This window comes from Haliotis rufescens, unplaced genomic scaffold, assembly GCF_023055435.1.
Source record: "Haliotis rufescens isolate VD_foot unplaced genomic scaffold, xgHalRufe1.0.p SCAF_3, whole genome shotgun sequence".
Taxonomy (NCBI): Eukaryota; Metazoa; Mollusca; class Gastropoda; order Lepetellida; family Haliotidae; genus Haliotis; species Haliotis rufescens.
Window position 1 is genome coordinate 22,553,959 of NW_025964001.1, and position 15,852 is coordinate 22,569,810.

General features: G+C 39.2%; 1 long non-coding RNA gene across 1 annotated transcript in view; it reads right to left on the minus strand.

Annotated features, from left to right (window-relative positions):
* Positions 1-4,512: 4,512 nt before the first annotated feature.
* LOC124146425 overlaps positions 4,513-15,852 on the minus strand; it is a 53,444-nt gene continuing 42,104 nt past the window's right edge. The window contains exons 3-4 of the long non-coding RNA XR_006862677.2: positions 5,897-6,109; positions 4,513-5,711 (exon numbers count right to left, since the gene is read on the minus strand). This is a non-coding gene — a long non-coding RNA (uncharacterized LOC124146425). The remainder of the gene's footprint in view (positions 5,712-5,896; positions 6,110-15,852) is intronic.

A 15,852-nucleotide genomic window follows, 5' to 3' on the forward strand; every position in this document is an offset into this window, starting at 1 on the left:
ACATTATTTCAGCTATATCACATCTTGTCAGTTTGATATGGTAGGAAGGCCAAAAGTGATGCAGATTTTAGAAGGTTTACTCACTACGAGCAGAGGTATGGTGCTGACAAACCAGAACCTTAAGCAAGGCGAACCGGGATTCGAACCCTGGAACTTTTCTGGCTCGCCCAAATGACGCAAATTCGCACAACGTGCGGTAAAATTTTAAAATCATGATACTGTTCTAAAAACATGACCCCAACACACACACACACACACACACACACACACACACACACACACACACACACATTATAATAATAATACAACTCATTTTTTATTCTTTTGAACTTTATGTAGTCATGATACCATTTGAACGTTTTAACGTGAGTATAAATTATGAAAAATGTCGTGTATTTGTAGGATTCATATTTTGGATGTTTGAATAGCATGTTAAAGTTGGGGCATAATTCGAGTGAAAAATTCGATACAAAAGCTTGAAAATAATGACAAATAGTATATTGATTGATTAAAAAATGCAAATTCTGTGGTATGTCACTTTTTTTCAATCGTTGGGCGATCGCGGAATCGCAGAATTCGTCTGGCACTGATATCATTAATATTAAAATGTGACAGGTGTCACTTTCTACCCAACATTGAGTTGAGAACCTGCTCCTTCCCCAGCCGTAGTTCAGCTCCAGATTGTCACCGTCCCATACTTTGGTAGTTTTAACGTTAGATAATGTGGACACTTAAGGACACGAATTGACATACAACATACTGAATTCCAAAATAGTAAACTTTCCGAACAGATGTGTATCAAAATGGGGATCTGCGGATCATTCAGTATCATCCAATGTTGTAATTCTAAAACGTCAACGCCAGAGAAAAACCAGTCTCGATTATCTGCCAAAACAGATTCCACAAAAACGTAAAAGGCAAATCAGCGCTGAAAGTGATAAGAATGGATCCCTGACATTCACTGACGACACCGGTGTTAGCGTCCTGCCCGACCGATCGCACCCGCCGCTATCACAATTTGCATAATGGTAAGTCCTTTATGACACAAGTATTCGCATTAATGTTAACTGCTGGTGTCGCTTTGAAAAGCATTCGCGTTGCATCACATTGAATTGTTTGATAGGCATTACTTAGAAGCTGACAGATGACAAAGTAGACACAATTTATGGTTAACAACTCCTATAATACTGTAAAGGCGAAGTTTCGGTATAGATCCTTATACCGTTGTCGTCAAGACTGAATGAGGAACACTCCCAATCATGTATGCAATTGTTGTTACTGTTAATCCTCTTCTGTTAATCCTCCACCACTATATATATTCTGTACAATGTTCCTCATTCAGTCTTGCTTGACAACGGTATACGGATCTATACCGAAACGTCGCCTTGTCAGTTCAATTCAATGAGGAAGGAAAGTCTAAAAGAAGCAGGTCGTAGACGTTTACCATTTTGGTGAAGCCAAGGAGTGCCAATAGTCCTGACAGGCCAAGTCAATAAAAGGATACGGGTAGGCTCAACTTGAACGGGTTCTTACAGTGAGTGACCTGGTTGCTTTTTGTGTCTTCTTAAACCGACGGTTTGGGTCGTTACTCATGCTGTCAGCCACTGGTTTTCCTGGCCCTACCCGATTATTCACAACAGCCGTGATGTAGCTGGACGCCGTAAAACAACATTCATCAACCCTTAGAACACATAACCACAGTATACTAGCTGCTGCAAGATATTTGTTCGGTAAAACGTGTATTTAGATCTTTAAAAATAACATAAGGCAAGTCATGATCCTGACTGCTGGAATATAGCCGATTGCGGCGTAAAACAATATGATTGTCACTACCTGTAAACATTAGACTTTAATAATAATAATTAATATATTATCTGATCTCCAAATGGAACCTATGTGCATATACATGTGTGGATCGCAGATACTTAATCTAAGTAATTGGTGTTTCGCTATCAAAGCTATGCTATTAGCTAAAATTATAGTTTCGCCATCCATCTCCAACATATATTGCTCGTTTACATACCCAAGTGCCCAGACTTCGTCGAAGATAGCCAAGTCAGCCAAGATTGCATGTCGCGCTGACGATTGACGATACCTCGTTAAGTTTTCTCTATTCCCCGAATGAGTCTCATTCCGTCAATTGATAAGCGTAAAGCAATTGAATTCACATGTGTGCTTACACTTGAAACACCTGTATGTATAAATAATACACAGTTTTAACCTTGCTACACCTACAACAATATAATTAAAATGTAACGTACAGTAAGGCATATCCTGTGACTGCGTGTATAATGCGGAGCATAGGTATGCAGGATAAGTCAATATAGCAGGCAGATGTCATGTGGGTCTTTATATTAGCTAGTTCAACATTGGTACAAATATTTCATGATTGCAATATATGGTTCTCCTACAAAAACGTGCCTTCTCAATGATGATAATATGGCCCGGTTGAATAATATTGAATTCCATGTAGACTTAAGCCTTCTATATATGAATGTATAGTGTCCGTGTGAACTTAGTTTTGAAACGCCCAAACTTCACAGAAATATACTGTATCAATGTCAGTTTGGGTTTGTCAAAATTCAACAAATCTTTGTTCAAAAGCTACATTTTTTTAAAGCGCAATATGCCTGGTCAAAACTGGAGCCAAACTTTGAGACGTGATTTTTCAATAAGAGCAAGTTCACAAGTTACTGGAATAAAAAGACTTTATAACATTACGAGACGCATGTCACGGCTCGACTCTTTCAAAGCATATTATGATCAAGGCTGTGCCAAATCTGTGTAGTTTTGCCACTTCTGTCGGCGGTTTGCGAAACGTGATACGTACTTATATTCTGTATGGGTGTGTAATGCGGGGTGTTTCTGTCAGCGTTTGTTGACATTTCCACCATTGTCTTCTTGACTTCTGTTTTCAGGAAAGATAATGAGCAATGGACATTCATATTTCTCGAGCAGGATCGCTGGTTTCATCACAAGGCAGACACGGCGGTAATTTGATTTCTCCAAGATCTTATTGGCTAAAGTCACGCACATCAGTTCGCTAGCTGAGAGGTGTGCAATTTACTCGTCTTGGATACCGCATAATTTATCAGGTTCCCGTCTCTTAATACACGATCCCTGCACGGCAGGGGTTGAGCAATTGTACATCAAACGATCTACGTCGCTTTTGGAAGTAAACACCTTTCTCTGGGTCGCTAGACGCATGATTCTATCGCCGTTTATCGAATGAACATGCTTTCTCTTCCAGAAGCACGCGATCTGAGAGCACGACTTTCTCACAGGCAAGACCACGTCTCAACTTTAGTCTCCGTATGCCTGTCATATGTAGTGTATACCTGTCGATGATCTATATCCTTTACGCGGCCTCGACGAATTGTGTAAATAATCTATTGTAATTTGTGACTTGGCCCAAGCTCCGCGTTCCATCTGTGGTTATATTATTACAAATGGCGGCATGAGGGTGTAAAAAATTCAAATCGCGTGCTTTGAGTCTCTCTGGAGTCTCCGTCCCTCCTAATCAGGGTTTAGATCAGGGGGTGCTTCCATGCTTGGGGGGTGAGTTTCGCCATCAGCTGAGGTCCCGCTGACAAGCTAGGTTGTAGAGTTACAAGGCAAAGTCATACCGAACCGGAGATCAAAGAAGCAAGGGTAGGTAACTCGAACCTGGATTGCAGACCACCAAAGAAGTTAAGCGTATCGAGTGAGAAGTTGGACTTGCGGCTGATACACGCAGACAGCTGTTAATTTGGGGTCCAGTAATTGGGATTGCGACTAAGTGGAAATCTCAGATAAAAACAGCTTTCGGGGATACGTTTTCGCCGAGTGGAATCGACCCGAAACCAAATCAAATTCCAACGCATCCAAACTCTCCTCCCGCTAAGACCTCTCGCTAACGCTGACTTCTCGCGAGATCAAACGGGCGAAGTAAGTAGAATTAGCAAAAACTAGGTGCTCTGCAAAAACAACTTTGGATAACCGAGCGTTGCTTTGAAGTTAAATATTTAGTTTCGGAGATTTCAGGAAACGGGTCCCAAGTTTCAAGGTAATAAAAAAGGACGTATTTATATAATTGACTAGACCTAACCTGTGAAAACAAAGGGTTTTACGTGACACTGATTTTCATGATAAATTCTAAATAAATATTGGTCGTCGGAACAAGTAGTGTGTGGAAACACGGTGTAGAGTTTCACGTTGCTTCGATAAATGCATCGCTTGTCACAGGGCGCGAGTGAGTGAGTGAGTGTGTGTAAATCTTTACGTTACATTTGTCAATAAAATGACGGCCTGCGTCGAGCAGACGGAAAAAAAACATGGCGTCATGTTCAGCTGCCAATTATTTTGACGGATAACACGATAATTCAGCAAGGCATGTGACTCTGCTTCCCACAACAATACATTAATTGGTGAAAGATCTGACGAGGGATCAGACTATTTTCGCAGTAGGATTTACACGTCTACCTGAATTCTAAATGCATTAAAGTATTATACTTTCAATAGGTCCAGTATTGTATTTCCTTACTCAAGTATAAGGGAGTACTTTTAGATAATAGAAATATTAACACCCCACCTATGTCTCCTCGCACTCATATTAGTTGGGATGTAATACAACAAAACATTAAGCGTGTATTTCTGTTGTTTTACATCGCGCCTCTAATGGCGAATAACACGGCATACACAACAAGGGGAATAAATTTAAATATTTATCAAATCAAAAATCCACATAGTATTGTTCCCTACATTGCTGATACATTTTTTTATGAATGTGATTTTGTATACTACAGCTACAATATGATAAACAAACAAACAAACAGTGGTCACAAAAACATGCTTGTCACTGTACTCCAATCAGTGCAACGCCAAATTTAATAATTACAACGTTTCCGAGGCGAATAAAGTGATAATGCCTCGCTACTCATTTGCCGTGTCAGTGCCACTCTCGTCAAGTTCCAGACAGGAACGCATCTCATCTTGCTTTGTATTTTTTTTTATGTGCGTGCGTGCGTGTTTGTGTGTGTGCGTGCGTGCGTGCGTGCGTGTGTGTGTGTTTGCGTGCGTGCGTGCGTGCGTGTGTGTGTGTGTGTGTGTGTGTGTGTGTGTGTGTGTGTGTGTGTGTGTGTGCCTTTGAAATTAACTTCCAGATGCTCAAAATAAACATAAGAATTTAAGTATTGCATTGAATCAAACACCACCATGCGTATAGATACCATCTTTTTTCAAGTCAAACTTTATTTACCAGTAAATATTAGTACCTAAATCGCATAGTATTAATTTCAATGCTGTATTAGATCGCGAGATGTCAACGTATCTGGCATTGGTGTAAATTGAGCTGAAAAGTACATTGTCAAACTATTGCTTCAGCTGTTGTATTGTATTGTTTACATAAATCATTTTGACATGTAATGCTTTATAAAAAATTTTGTTGCAATACGCAAATGAGTTTGAACATACATAAATAGGAAGCTACACCTTTGTTGAGTCCTTAAACTCACGTATATAAGGGTTGGAGTCTGCCGTGCTTGGTAATACCAATAGTATATTTACTCTATACTCCATCCAGGTGACGCAACACACATCATTTAAATCTCAATTAAAAGCGACAAAATTCCTTTGTACGATTCCGGCTATATAATTCACACTCGTCATTGCATCAATTTGTTGACACAGCCTGGATATATTGCCATGGATGCATGCGTCTACCAGGGAGGACCCTGAAATATAAACATTGAAAAGTACATTGTCGAACTATTGCTGCGGCTGCTGTATTGTATTGTTTACATAAATCATTTTGACATATAATATTTTGACATATTATAAAAAAACCTGTTGCAATACGCAAATGAGTTTGAACATACATAAACAGGAAGCTACACCTTTGTTGAGTCCTAAAACTCACGTATATAAGGGTTGGAGTCTGCCGTGCTTGGTAATACCAATAGTATATTTACTCTATACTCCATCCAGGTGACGCAACACACATCATTTAAATCTCAATTAAAAGCGACAAAATTCTTTGTACGATTCCGGCTAGTAACACTCGTCATTGCATCAATTTGTTGACACAGCCTGGATATATTGCCATGGATGCATGCGTCTACCAGGGAGGACCCTGAAATACAAACATTACAACTCATTAATAAACAGATTGAAACATTTTAAAATAAACGTATGAATGACATGTTCCCAAAACGACATGTGTATAAATGATGGCGCTGATATATTATTAATACATTCTGTTGTGGTATGTTTCTTTGATGTATTACAAGTACATCTAAAAGCAGCGACATCTATTCACATCTAAACAACATATTTGCATTGGATTAGGGGAAATTTACATTGTGTGCAAGAATTTACAATAAATATGTTTTCATTTTCATTTAAAAATCATAATATTGCTAACATATTACAAAAAATTATTTTGGTTTGAGTGATTTAGGAACATGTGAGACATTTTTCCATAACGTATGTAAATTGATTTGAAACAGAACCTCATTAATACAGACACCACACGCTGTGATGCAGAACGGCTGGGGCAAAGAGGTTTCTCTTTAATTCCAAACGTCAACGTCAGTGAATATTCAGTCTCGATTATCTGCCGATAATGATTCCACTGGGCGTAAAGGGCAACAGAAATATTAAAATTATATGAATGGATCATTGATAATCAGTGGTGACACGAGGTAAGCGTGTCGTGTCCCACCGGTAGCACTCGCCACAGCTTTCATAACAACGTCAGTGTCTGCTTGTTGACTCCACACTCAGCAATAGTCCCGCCAGTTTCACGACCGTACGCAATGATCCGCGTCGTTGTGGTACGCCTCGCTGTCAACCAAATCATAGGCTGGTCGGGGGGTGGGTGGGTGGGGGTGGGGGTGGGGGGGTGTTCTGACCACCACCCCCACCCTTTTGAAAACCAAATGTAGTATGCTGAAAGCAGTAAAATTATCTGAGAGAGGATTTTCATATTTTGACCCCTCCCTTTTAAAAATGCTGGATCCGCCCTTGTATTCACCAAGTGTGACCACCCGTTCCATTTAAGTAAGAGTCTGTGAGTAATGACGTATGAAAACGTCGTGTAAAGGTCATTGTATGGGGCCGCATCGCCTTCGTGTTGATGCCTAATTCAAATGCACGCCTCATTCAAAGCACACCCTCATTTCGGACGAAGGTATCGGATGCAGCGTAAAGGACGTCCACTCATTTTCCCCTTGATAACGAAGGTGTCCGGTATTGGCAGGACAGTGTATGAATCAGGAAACAAATCCGTCTCAGATATCCGAATTTATATCAATTGTGAAAATCATTTAAGTGAAATATCCCTTCATTGACTGAAATGTGCACGGTTTATTTTAAGTTGTGAAACGATACGTAATATGCCATTAATGTACACTCTGTTGTAATATTTAATCTTTATTGGACGCTCTGTTGTTAACATTCACAATATTGATATCAATACTGTGTCAATACCATGTGTTTGTCAACAACAAAACCATCAAATGTGTTTCTGACAACAATTCTAACTACCACAACCACCACACATAGTATCTATTGATTTTACATTAGTCAGGTGGGTAACACAGCTGTGATATATGTACAATGAGAATTGTGCTTTTTGACAGATGGAAAAAAAAGGGCCCTTTGAAATATACATATTTGTAAACAGATCCTCCACGCAGGACGTCCGTGATCCCGTGTCTGTATCTTATTTTTCCTGCATTTCATGCACAGTTTCAGAGCAGATGAAAGGAACACAGGTGTTATAGACATATGCGTATTTGAAATGACAATTCTTCACTTTACGAAATTCTTTTTAACATATTCATCACACGAAAATGACATTTAGTATAAAATATGATATGATATATCATTTCTATGATAACATTTTATTCATATTTTGTTGAGAGTAAGGAAATTTATTGGAAAAGGATGAAAAATGGTATTTTACCAGCCTCATTTTTTTAAAATGGTTAAATGTAAAGTATTCGAACTGTATCTACAGGGATGAATGATATTAACACCTTACGTACATAAACCGCATCGGATTCCACAATAAATTACCAAAACTGCTGAAAGGCACTGTAGTATTTTGCCTTGAAAATAACGATAAATGTCTATTCTAATTAAGTGGACGCATCAGGCAAAGCTAATTGAATACTAAATGTTAGAATCATTTCTGATGCAAATATCACCCATCAATCACACAGACTGGTCAAATCCCGCATGGTCAGTTTGACATCACAACCTAGTGATATTGTTTCACTTTTTTTTATAAACGCCACATGTTGTATCCGCTAGGAGAATGACCAGAACAATTAACGGTTACAGTTGTCCAGCTCCTGACCACGCATATCTGACACCTGCGCACAGCTTGACCTGTTACCTTTAACAATTCTCATTGGTTTTTTTGTGTTGGAACTGTGCGTGACGACGTTGACCTCGGAATATTACTTTCTTATTGTTTTGAACACATATCAACTATTATTAATCGGATGAATTTTGCACATGCAAATTTAATAGCTCGCGGTTGAGATATTCTGATGCATATTCAAACAATGAGATTAAACGTTCGCGTTTATTACAATCGCGTTAAAAGAAATGGAAATCCCTTCGTCATTTTATTCTCTGGAATCAAACTCAATTTGACTTTGTGGATTGACGGGACGGTATGTTGGTTATCGAGGTCATTTAGTTTTTGATAATGATTGACGGCATGTGGTGTCCATAGTTTATGTGAAATAAAGCATTTTGTCTTTTCACTTGTTGTGAATGTAATCAGTTGTAATACAATATGTCAATTCATATGAGCTGAGGTGAGGTGAGGTGAGGTGAAATGGGGTCTGTTTCGGTGGAGAGTCGAGACTAGTTGTTGTCTGGCGTTGGCGTGTTGTGTTTAACGTCGCGTTCAAGACTATTGCATTTACGTAGCGACGTGCATTCACGTGTTCACGTGTGCGTGGTTGCTTGTTTTAGTGCGGACTTACGTCGGTTTTACAGCGCTAGCCTACCGAGATACCATGCCGCACGAACACCTCAGTATACTGACTCCGAGCCGACCAGTCCTTGTTTCAGCCCCTTAATGCCAAGCGCCAGGCAGGGTAACAAAAACTACCTTCTTTTAACGTCTTTAGGTCAAAGAGATCGAACCACCGACCATCCGCTCTACTGGTAGACGCTCGTATCCATTTGACCACGGAGGCAGACCCAACTCATATGAGATACCTGTATATCTTAGTATGCACCTTCCGTATGCTGTGTCAAAGTAATAAGTCATTTAGTTAATGACAAACATGGTACTAAGTCATTTACTTAATGGCAAAGAGGATATCATATTTTATCGTCAAATGTCATTTTAATGTAAAATATGTTTAACCATAAAAAAAGATAAAATCAATCGCCCGACAAAAATGAAATTGTTGTTAACTTTTGTTTTCAAGAAAATTCTGACAATTTCATTTGAACATAAATTTCACTCTAATCGTGCGTTTTACGAACACAACACCCCAATCCCTTTCCAATCAAATCCTTAAACTTACAGTTAACTACGGTTATAACGAACACGCTTATAACGAACTGACGGATATAACGAACTTACTTTTTTGTCCCGACTATTTGCTGTAGTTATACTGTATATATGCTTATAACGAACTACGGTTATAAAGAACAGAAATTAGTAGTCCCTTTGAGTTCGTTATAACCGTACTTTACTGTATATCAATTAACATTTTCGTAACAGGGGCAAAAGTAAATCTTCATAAATAATAATCCGTTATTCTCGGACATCAATATGAAACCTAAAACCGTCTCAGGTCAAACATACCAGCACAGGTTATATATCCATGACATCGTTGATGCTTATGATTGTAAAACATGCTGGGTAATAAGCTTTTTCTTTCTTGTGAACCTATTGCCAATGTCAGTAACAGGATACATGTAGCGTACTGATTTTTAAACTAACAATATCTTATACTGACATTTTAGGATATATTTGAAAAGGCATTGTTTTCATGTTGAAAACTATTGTTTTATGAAACAAATAATAATATATCTATATCAATATTAGTAGTTCAGTCTAAACATAATTATTTTTATTTCAGGAACGAAAATATATGTTATAACAAACTGACGTCTACAGGATGGATTAGGGAAGTAATAATTATGAAAAAGAATGAAATATAAGATACAGATTTTGAAAACTATTGTTTTATGAAACAAATAATAATATATCTATATCAATATTAGTAGTTCAGTCTAAACATAATTATTTTTATTTCAGGAACGAAAATATATGTTATAACAAACTGACGTCTGCAGGATGGATTAGGGAAGTAATAATTATGAAAAAGAATGAAATATAAGATACAGATTTTGAATTACAAACAATGTCTAAAATACATAGATAACTTAAACTCTCAACCTTATAACATCTCACGTTAACGTCATCTAATAGCAATCAGACATCCCGATAAACGGCTTCTGCATCACACACCCCGTGGCACTGACACGATAATCCCGGACAGTAAGAACGACAAAACAACAATACAGCCTTAACTATGTCAATCCTGTTTCTACTGTTTGTTGAAGTCATCCTACCCCACTGTCAATTCCTACCCTTGTATTACAAAAAGCAGACTGTGACATCTTGGATTTCTCATCGTAATTGTGCCGACCACCCGACACCGAGGTTCCCGTATCAAGTTTGATACACACGGACAGCAAAACCAATTAATCAACATACTCTATTCATTCAAGTTTCTGAAACTCCCATAAAGCAGCAATTAATAAATTGTAGTGCTGTTTATGTGGCAAGGTAAGTACGGACAGGGTTGTCCTATTTGCATAAAAGCTTTAAATCACGTGACCGATTGTTGGCGTTGAAACATTAATTATGTCGCAAACACTCGCTAAAATTGACAAACTTGTGACTGGATATTTCGGCGGAATACATATGGCGGGTTTTAATTGTCTTAATAATGATAAAATGTGTTGCAGATTGGTTTATGAGTAAATGGTGCAACGGCTGGGAATACCTCTTGTGGTAATAGAATATTTGATTAAGATTTTAAAGCTTTGAGATCAATCAACTTTATCAATTCAGAGACGTATCCCGTTACGCTTGTGCGAAATGAATAATACTGCAAGTACACGCGAGAGATTAAGGCTTATAATCGGAGCGAATCTTGGATTCGAACCCTGATATCTGCGGATCCTGTCACAATTATGATGGAATATAAACAAGTATTTAACAATTTCACCAAAACCTATGCAAGATGTGTTATCTTGGAATCTGGTGCGGTTTAGTTCAGCCGCAATCACACACTGACCATGACAGGGACAGGTGAGGTGAAATTGGGTTTAACGTCGTGTCCAAGATTATTGCACTTATATAGCGACGTGCATACACGTGTGTGTGTGTGCGTGCGTGTGACTGCTTGTACTAGTCCGGACTGATGCCGATTTATAGTGCTAGCCCACTGAGATACCATGCCGCAGTTTTACATGAATACCCCACTCAGACACAGTATACTGACTCCGAGCCGACCAGTCCTTGTTTTAGCCCCTTAATGCCGAGCGCCAGACAGGGTAACAACAAGTACCATCTTTTAACGTCTTTTGGTATGACGCGGCCGGGGATCGAACCCCGCACCTTCCGCTCTCCGGGCGGACGCTCTACCACTAGACCACGGAGGCGGTCCCATGACAGGGACAGCGGCTTTAGCAACTGTGCCACCATAATGGATCAATCTGTTAACATTGATTTGTGTGAGTATATGTTCGCCGGAACTGATAGACAAACCATGCCAAAAAGATATATTTATGAAAAATAATAACACTGATTACAACCAATTGGTCATTTAAGGTCAGTGTGTTGAGTTCGGCTCATTAAGGCGACCTAAATTAGCCTCAGGATAATTGAATATTTGGCTAATCCAACTGACCCCGTGAGCATATTTATATTGTTGAATGAAGAAGAATACCATTAATTTTACTATCAGTCAACTGTGTATTTGACTTATCCAATTTCAGCACAACGGAATTGGACTCCGATATTTGGTTTTTTTCCATTTCGTTTTAGACATCACTACAGGATAATTGCCAAAATCAAATTTGAAAGCGTTTCCAGGAAACTCTAAATAACTGGATTGTTGCTGCTGTGGATGTAGTTGTAATTGTTGCTGCTGCTGTTGAAGACGAAGCTACATGTTATGTTCTACTAAAATGCAAGTCGGGTAGTTTCTACTAATCCCCACAGTATTATTAATGTAACAAACATGGACACATTTGTCATATATTTTCATTGTAGATTATGTTCGGGGTACCAATCCACTAAATGACGTCAGTACGATGGCTGCATTATTTATATCCTTTACAAAAGACTTACAGGAGTCATGGCACATTGTTGTGTTAAAGAAAACAATTGTATTAGCACTGAATTTATTCTTTCATCCCTTTTTTGTTGTTTAACACTACAGGCAGTAATCTTCCAGTACATGATGGCGGTCGGTAATTAATCGAATCTGGACCGGACAATGCATGATCAATGACCATCGATTTATGCAATTGGGACACGATGAAAGACACCCTACCTATCTCTATTTGGCACCAGGTATCGATGCTGATGTGCTACATGGCAATAGGAACATCGGCTCTGTTCCACTGTTGTAACAATAGGAACATCAGTTCTGTACTACTGTTATAAGAACAGGGACATCAGCTATGTTCAACTGTTGTAACAACAGGAACATCAGCTCTGTACCTCTGTTGTAACAAAAGGAACATAGGATCTGTTCGTCTGTAACAATAGGAACATCTGCTCTGTACCTCTGTTGTAACAATAGGAACATCTGCTCTGTACCTCTGTTGTAACAATAGGAACATCGGCTCTGTTCCTCTGTTGACAAAATAGGAACATCGGCTCTGTTCCACTGTTGTAATATCAGGAACATGACCTCTGTTGTAACAATAGGAACATAGGATCTGTTCGTCTGTAACAATGGGAACATCAGCTCTGTACCTCTGCTGTAACAATAGATCAACGGCTCTGTTCCTCTGTTGTAATAAAAGGAACATCGGATCTGTTCCATTGTTGCAACAATAGGAACATCGGCGCTGTTCCACTGTTGTAACAATACAAACAAAGGATCTGATCGACTGTAATAACAGGAACATCGACTCTGTTCCACTGTTGTAACAATAGGAACATCGGCTCTGTTCCTCTGTTGCAACAATAGGAACAGTGGCTCTGTTCCACTGTTGTAACAATAGGAACATCGGCGCTGTTCCACTGTTATGACCTAAGGAACATCAGCTCTGTACCTCTGTTGTAACAATAGGAACATAGGATCTGTTCGTCTGTAACAATAGGAACATCAGCTCTGTACCTCTGTTGTAACAATAGAACAACGACTCTGTTCCTCTGTTGTAATAATAGGAACATCGGATCTGTTCCATTGTTGCAACAATAGGAACATCGGCGCTGTTCCACTGTTGTAACAATACGAACAAAGGATCTGATCGACTGTAATAACAGGAACATCGACTCTGTTCCACTGTTATAACAACAGAAACATCGGCTCTGTTCCTCTGTTGTAACAATAGGAACATCGCCTGTTCCTCTGTTGAACAATAGGAACATCGGCTCTGTTCCTCTGTTGTATCAATGGGAACATCGGCTCTGTTCCTCTGTTGTATCAATGGGAACATCGGCTCTGTTTCACTGTTGTAACAAAAGGAACATCGGCTCTCTTCCTCTGATGTAACCATGGGAATATCGTCTCTCTTCCACTGTTGAAACAATAGGAACATCGGCACTGTTCCACTGTTGTGACAATAGGAACACAGGATCTGTTCCACTGGTATAACAACAGGAACATCAGCTCTGTACCACTGTTGTAACAATAGGAACACAGGATCTGTTCGACTGTACTAACAGGAACATCGGCTCTGTTCCACTATTGTGACAATAGGAACATAGGATCTGTTCCACTGTAATAACAGGAACATCGGCTCTGTTCCACTGGTATAACAACAGGAACATTAGAGGAATGTGATTATTGGAAGATTTCCACTGAGTTATAACAACAGTAACATCGGATCTGTTTCCCTGTGTTATAACCACAGCGACAACGGATACGTTTTACAATATGTCCACTTTATGACTACAACAGTGCCGATGCGACACTCAGTTTTCAACTCACTAACCCTAACAAGCCCTTCGTGCTGTCCGTCATTCAGGACCCCGTTGGTACGGACAGCTCTAGTAGCAGTAGTAATAATAGTAGTACCAGAAGCAGCAGTAGAAGTAGTAGGAATAGTAGTAGAAGGTGGAGGAGTAGCAATAGCAGCATTATTAGTATTAATAGCAGTAGTAGTAGTGGTAGTTATAGTAGTAGTAGTAGTAGTAGTAGTAGTAGTAGTAGTAGTAGTTGCTGTTGTTGTTGTTGGAGTAGCAGTAGTAGTAGTTGTTGTAGCGACAGCAGCAGTAGTAGTAGAAGTAGTAGTAGTAGCGGCGGAAGCACCAGCAGCAGTAGTAGTAGAAGTAGTAATAGTAGTAGTAGTAGTAATAGTAGTAGTAGTAGTAGTAATAGTAGTAGTAGTAGTAGTAGTTGTTGTTGTTGTTGTAGTAGTAGTTGGGGTGACCTTTAATCCTTCCTCATTGAGTTTTCTCCCTTATAATGGATGAGTTATCTCCCTTCAATGCTGGTGTTGCCACATTTGTCCAATCTTGTTAATAACGCAGTAAGCAGGAATCACGAAGAGTTAAATATTATTTAAACATAGTAATAAATATGGACAAGGACTGGTTTCCCGTCAATATGTTCCTGATGTCGTCAGCAAGAGGACATTTGAAAATAAAAAGAGACATAAAAGAAAAATGTATTTGACATTAAGCAAATCATTACCACAATCATAAAAACATTTTTGTAACAGAAAACGAATTCAAGCTACGATAGCCTCAGTAAAATTCGGTGCATTAGCTCCCCGTTAATGGATGCAAATTTCCATCAACGCCTCGCGCGCTTTTCACAGTTATTCTACCTTGTAAATAATGCAAGAGTTTGGTTCCCCAACCCAGCAAACATCACTTGTGACATGGGGACACCGTTCAAGAAACTAGGTGGCAAGCCAAACCTGTCAAACCGATGAAAATTCAACAGCTTCGTCCCTTCTTTGCTGAGGCGAAAACCGAATTCATAGAAACGTTCGTGCCGCACGCTACTGCGGGGCTTTCCGAGGGGTATCATTGGTTGACAACCGTAAAAAGTTGGCGTGGATTTCGTGCAGGTGTCACTAACAGGTTTTAGGCAGTAATGGGGATACGTTTCTTAATACAAACTCGGGCGTTGACATAGCCTGCGTTAGACATTGCCATATTTTCAAACGGGTGCCGTATCACCACACGGTGACGTGTGTTTTAAGTGTTCACGTTTAGTGACCGTATGGCAGGATTACCTATGCTATTCAAGCGCGGATGCGGATTTCTTTTGGAAAAGGGATGCGAACAATGTTATTGAAAAAGGGCGGTGCACTTAAAATATAAAAATGCGAGCACCTAATTCAGAAAACGATTTGCATTAGTTAGGAAAACATTTATCAATTTAGTCAATCTGTGTTGAAAAGATATCTCCAAATGTCAGTCATATGTTGGTTTTATAATATTGTAATCCCTGCGTCTGAAACCGTGTATGAGTTGTGTAGGTCAGTTAATTCATAAACAACCATGTAAGCATTTGACACAAAATATACAATGTGAATTACTTGGGCTCGGTGGCTGTTTTGTCCCAATATCCGTTGATCAAATTGATCCAAAAGTATGTCAACTTCTTCCAACAGTTACTCATGCAACTTCTTAAC